At 40.3% G+C, this 6,439-nt stretch overlaps 1 long non-coding RNA gene across 1 annotated transcript; it reads left to right on the plus strand.

The window, feature by feature from the left end:
- The first annotated feature begins 903 nt into the window (after positions 1-903).
- Positions 904-5,436, plus strand: LOC148151818 (uncharacterized). Its single transcript, XR_015758949.1, has 3 exons — positions 904-1,111; positions 1,549-1,661; positions 4,234-5,436. It is a non-coding gene; the product is annotated as an uncharacterized LOC148151818 (long non-coding RNA).
- The last annotated feature ends 1,003 nt before the right edge of the window (positions 5,437-6,439 follow it).

Here is a 6,439-nt window from a genome sequence, read left to right on the forward strand (position 1 = left end):
GCCTTAAGACCAGGTCATACCTGAGGATGCTGCCAATAGACAGTAGGTTCAGTCTGAAGGCCAGGTATACACCACAAAGTCTCTGGAGTCTGAACATTGCTGTTGAGTTTCAATGCCTAAATATACAAGAAGGCTCAGGCCTTTGGTGTACATTTCCAGCATACTGACCATTTCACCCCCAAACAATAGGTCTAAACAAATATTTAGGCCAATTCTCAAGTAAATTTTGTGCTTCCATGTGTCCTTTAGTAAACTACACAAATAGCTACACATGGTACAGCTTGGCTACAATACGCTGCATTCAAACAATTGCAGATCCTGTTAAATTGACTGAAGTTATTCATTGGGATGGCTTCCTGGGCACACCATGAGTAGTGATCTCACAAAGTGCAGAGTGAATTATGTTTATATTTACTTTCGATTTGATACATTTAAACAAAGTCTGAAACATTTTGAACTGAACAGATTTGCAATGAGGGAAATTAATAAACTGTTAACACTCTAGGAAGAAAAACATTCATAAAGGGAAATCAGTTGTGTATAGCTTTTGTCTGACTGGCTGAAAATATGTTTTGGGCACCAATGTGAGTCAGAGATGCCAGCTGTCAGTCGTTCTGGAGCATCACTGTTCCCATTCTGATCTTTCTGTCCTCAGCCTCCTACAATGTTCCAATGAAAGTTAACATAAACTCAAGGAATGCCATCATAATTTGAACTGGCACTGTGCAGCCTACATTGTTGAACAAGGTAATGTTTGTTGCCAATGCAACTGTAGAGGGCACACTCACTGCACATGTCATTGCAGTGGCCGTGAGAAAGTCCGTTTCACCAGAGACTTTGAAATAATGACTTTTAGGGGAATACCACAACTGTTCGTTCTCAAGAACCGCACTGCTAAAAACATTGAGGCAACCATTCCATTTACTTTCGACGTTTTAAAATGTGTAGCTTTGCCTGTAGGGTTTAAAGTACAGGAATGACAAAGTTAGGGTGTAGCTGGACACACTAAGGTCAGTGAACAAATCAGCTAGAGGAGTTAAAAACAGAGCTACAACCAGAGCAGTGAAGGCAGAGGCCTATGTGGACAGCATCTGCAGAGGAGACTGTAGAGGTAAACTGCAAGAACTGGCACATTACTTTCACTTCCATCTTCCACTTCCAACTTTCTGTCAAGTGCGTTGGCAGGAAATACACCGGTTCAACAAGCCTTTGCCCTTATTTGTTTGTTTAATCGTTGCTTTTTCTTTCACCCTCGTTCCTTTCTAATTTCCTTCATTTTCAGACACATTAATTCACAATCTCATTATTCACATCTCCTCCACACAGATCTTTTGCTTCCTGACTTTACTCAATATCATTCCCTTTGGACACTTTTCATGATGAATTTCTCTACATTCCCCCAGTGCAGATTTTTTTTTTTCCTTTTGCTCTTTATTATTAATTAAACTGTAGCTACACAATTGTATAAGGACAACTTTGTTGAACTGCATTCTTATGATTTTCAGCCTACTTTCAGCCAATTGGCCAATTATTTTTATTCATTTACAGGATGTGGGTGTCATTGGCAAACCAGCATTTATTGCTTATCCCTAATTGCCCAGGGGGCAGTTAAGAGTCAACCATTCAGCTGTGAGTCTGGAGTCACATGTCAGCCAGACCAGGTATGATGGCAGTTTCCTTCCCTAAAGAACATTAGTGAACCAGATGTGTTTAATAGCCTTTCCCCATCTCTAATATCTTTCCAAATGCAAAATTAAAATATTCAAAGAAAATGAGCAAACCACACAATTCTGCTTTAACATCGTATGGCTCTTTTGATCGGTTGATCTTTATAGTGTCTAAGAGATAAGTATTTAATTCCAGGATGCACATGATAATATTGGAGGTTCAACGACTCTCCCTGCCTTTGACATCACTAGCATCAGCTTGCTCACTTTATTGCAGGCTTGTGAATAGATAAATAGTAACATTCGTTCTGTTAACCTCAGCCTAATCCAAATGAAAGGAAGTCCCAACTATGTGCTGGAGTTTGTACTTTTTAGACAAGTAGAGGAAAAAGTTGTGTGGGATTTCTTTTTGGCAGGAAAGGAGGATTGGAAAGGAGTACAAAACATGCTTGATATACCACCAACATGTAACTGATCTCTTTCCTACGTAGACATTCGAATGCAAAGATGGAAATTCTTCAACAATTGCAACATCAGAGCATCTGTTGAAGTTAATGTGTAACTTCCCTCCACATGTTTACATCCGATCGCAAGGGCACTTTAAAAAATTCCCTAATAAGAATACAAGAACCTTTCTTCTGTTGGGACAGTAGAAACCACAGAATTCTGATGACTCATCCTGAAAGAGATTATAAATATACTAAGCTCCGGATGAAATATCTTGTTTTGAACAGTCAACTTCCTGACATAACAACAAAGATTGAAACATACATTTTCAAACAAAAACAAATGCCAACATTAGAAATCTCTTTTGAAGAAATATGTTGCTACAAAGAAATATTTGATGGAAAATGTCCTTATTGATTAATATTGTAATAATGGAATACTTGTCATTCTTCAATGTTAACATCTGTTAAAATCACAGGATTGTGTGGTTCTGATACAGACAGGACTCTATTTTGTTCTTATTTCTTATTTCTTCAATTTAAAAGAATACTTTCCCTCACTCTTGGATTAGATTTTCGAACCAGGGTCAGGAACCCAATGGCCAGATTATTCCAGCTCTCAACAATGGTGGCCCAGTGGTTAGCACTGCTGCCTCACAGTGCCAAGGACCCAGGTTCAACTCCACAACTGTCTGTGTGGAGTTTGCACATTCTCCCTGTGTCTGCGTGGGTTTCCTCCCCCAATCCAAAGATGTGCAGCTAGGTGAATTGGCCATGCTAAATTGCCGCACAGTGTCCAGGGATGTGTAGGTTTGGTGCATTAGTCAGGGGTAAATGTAGAATAATAAGCTTGGGGAATTGGTCTGGGTGGATTACTCTTCGGAGTGTGGACTTGTTGGGCTGAAGGGCCTGTTTCTACACTGTAGGGATTGTATGATTCTATAATTGGTCTGGTGGAGTATGTAGTGGTGGTGCCAAAAGTGGCTGGAGGGTGATCCTAAAGCTCAAATGGCAGTGCTTCATGCTGCGGCAGAGAGCCAGCAGCCTCACAGCTTGGACAAGTGTCCAAATGCCTGCTCCTCAATGCTAAATAAAAATACAGAGTACTCTGCTCAAGTGATACCAGCTTTGCAACTTTGCAAGATAACCTCAGTTTGATTGGTGCCGTGTAACGTTTCATCTGTGATCACAGTGTACACAATAACACCCTATTGTGTTCCTGGTGGTGTCGTAGAACATAGAACAGTATAGCAGAGGAACAGGTCCTTTGGCCCATGATGCTTTGTCGAACGTGATGCCAAATTAAACTAAATGCCTTCTGCCTGCCCTTTGTCCATATTCCCCCATTCCTTGCATATTCATGTGCTTATCTAATAGTCCCTTAAATGCCCCTCTCATATCTTCCTCCACCACCACCCCTGGCAGTACATTCCAGAGTCCTACCCCAACTCTGTGTATAAAAACCCCTATCCCTCACATCTCCTTTGAACGTTCCCCCCTCACTCTAAATCCATGCAGCCTATTATTAGACATTTCAATTCTGGGAAAAATGATATTAAAATGCAGATCTTTGAATTCCGTCGATGAATTTAATACCTGGGATTTATTTTGGGTGGAAACAGTCTTAAAAGGGGACAAAAGCACTAAATTAAAAAGGCCTTAGGGACCATGTGGCCCACACAGGTTAGTCAGGTTCTGTGAAATCAGTATGGATTCGATCCATGACAATCAGAATTGAAACTAATATTTGCCTCAAGGGCAATAAAACCAGTCTGCCTGGCCTCCTTAGCCTGAGGTAGAAGGTCATCATCTCCAAGTTGATACGCACCACAATGAGAATCTTCACATATTGGATATTAAATATTAACCAAGGATTGGAACATAACCCCAGTGAAGGTAGAATATTGCAAATTGCTATTTCAAGTCTCCCCTTTTTTGCCAGACCAGAGGAGGTAGAATTATCTCCCAGTTCTGAGGAAGGGTCACCGGACCCGAAACGTTAACTTTGATTTGTCTTCCCGTATGCTGCCAGACCTGCTGAGCTTTTCCTGCAAATTCTGTTTCTGTTTCAAAGATGGAATTTTCAATGCATACAAACTGAGAAGGATCTCTCTCTTTAGGAAGAAAGCAGCTGCTACAACAGCACTGACTGGAAAGAAGGTGTCAGAGAATTGAGAATTTCGAAGATAACTACAATATTCAACATGGTTACAACATGCATCTGTTGCCCTTATACCTCAAGGGAGTAGTAGTCACAGATCAGTGATTTGCTAGGACTCACTTTTAAGCAATTTTTAAAATCTCATCTTTGTTTTCAACTCCCTGTCTAGATTCAATTTTCCTCATTGTTATAATCGCATTAAGTCCAGCAACTCCTGATATATTGTCTCTTGTCCATTTTTGAATTTAATTGCCCCAGACCATATAAAGTCACCTACAAGAGAAACACTAAGGAAATGGACAAGGATCAACAGTTGAACATGGGATGAATTTTTGGAAGCATTTGTGGACAAAGTTAACATGGATTAGTTGTATTGTCTTTTACTGTTTACAATAGTCACTCTTGTGCATGCACTAAAAAATCCAAACTCTTTCAACTTATCATTTGTTTGTCAAAGTCAAACTTGCCCTGCTATAAACTTGCTCATTGATAGATTCACTGAACAGCACACCATTTAAGGTAGATGTGAAATCCTTGTGTCTGTGAAAACCACATGTTAGGTTACATTTATAATCTCACTGGTTCACACTATGTGCCCATCAATCCCACCCTCTAAAAGACGCACAGAGCTCAGTTCACGATTCAAGTAATTGAGACTTCAGAGCAGATAAATAATTGTGCAGCAGCTAGGCAATTCAATATACCAGAAAGGAACATTAGAGATTGGTGGAAACTCACTATGCACCATAGGTACTGCCTAAGAATAAATAGGCACATTAAGTTGCTAAATATGTCAATTTGTATTCCAAAAATCAATTCTCCATTTCTCACAGATGATTCATCCAAATCATTGCCCTGAAACAAGCAAGAAAATTAGGTGCTGTGTGTATGGAATGAGCTGCAGAGGAAGTGGTGGAGGAAGGTAAAATTACAATGTTTAAAAGACATCTAGATGGATATATGAAGAGGAAGGGTTTAGAGGGATATGGGCTAAATGCTGGCAGATGGGACTAGATTAATTTAGGATATCTGGTCGGCATGGACGAGTTGGACCGAAGGGTCTGTTTCTGTGCTGTACAACTGTATGATTCTACTGCACATTTCAAAGACAGCCCTGGATGATGTACCAGCTTTCTGAAGAAAACGATTTTGCATTGGATCAGATATTCAACATTTCACATAATTTCAAATAAATTCAATCATAAAAATGCATGTTGCCTTCTTTTGCCGTGCTTTTGGGGGCAGTGTTATTGGGAACAATCTCCAAACTGGAAACTTTGCCAAATTGAATCTGATGGAAGACAGTGAATTTCAACCTTCAAAAGATATTACATAAAAAAAACTGGATTTTTACCGAACTCCATAACGTGTATTGCAGGTTTGGACAAGATGACTCCATGATAGGTTGTAACAAGTGGGGATGTATTGTGTGACCGGGATCGGGGATGAGGGAACCAAAGACTAATGAGACATGTATGAAAAGTCTTTCCAAAATGCAAATGTGCTTGCTTGCCTTCTCTTCCTGGTAAGATGGTTGTCATGGTCAAAGACAAGGACTGTGCCCATGTAATTTATTTTTATTTATTCATTCATGGGATGAGGGGGTCACTGGCTAGGCAGCAGTTATTGCCCAGAAGGCAATTGAGAGACAACCACATTGCTGTGGATCTGGAGTCACATGTAGGCCAGTCCAGGTAAGGATTAGTGACCCAGATGGGTTTTTCCAACAATCATTTCATGGTCATCATTAAACTCTAAATTCCAGATTTTTTTCTTTGTTAAATTCAAATCCTACCATCTGCCATGACAGGATTCACACCCAGGTCTCCGGAACATTATCTGGGTCTCTGGATTAATAGTCCAGTGATAATACCACTCGGCCATTGCCTCTCAATGCTGCTGGAAAGCTCTGTCTGAATGGTCCATTGCTTCAGGATTAACAAAAATCAGATCCTCAACTGTTCTAGCTGCAGGAGGAAGCTATTCACTCAGTGGTAACTCAGGCTAAGGTTGTGTATTATATGGCAACTGCCATGCAGTTTCAGAATACTGCCCTTGTCTCCAGGGATCTCATTGTGCCAAGCGCCATGCATCTCTCACAGCAACAGTTCATTGAGCAGATTATCACGGTTGCTGACTTACTGCTCTGTGGAACAATAGTGGCT

Source organism: Chiloscyllium plagiosum, unplaced genomic scaffold (assembly GCF_037043375.1).
Source record: "Chiloscyllium plagiosum isolate Xiang-an unplaced genomic scaffold, Cpla_swu_hap1 HiC_scaffold_2, whole genome shotgun sequence".
Classification (NCBI taxonomy): Eukaryota; Metazoa; Chordata; class Chondrichthyes; order Orectolobiformes; family Hemiscylliidae; genus Chiloscyllium; species Chiloscyllium plagiosum.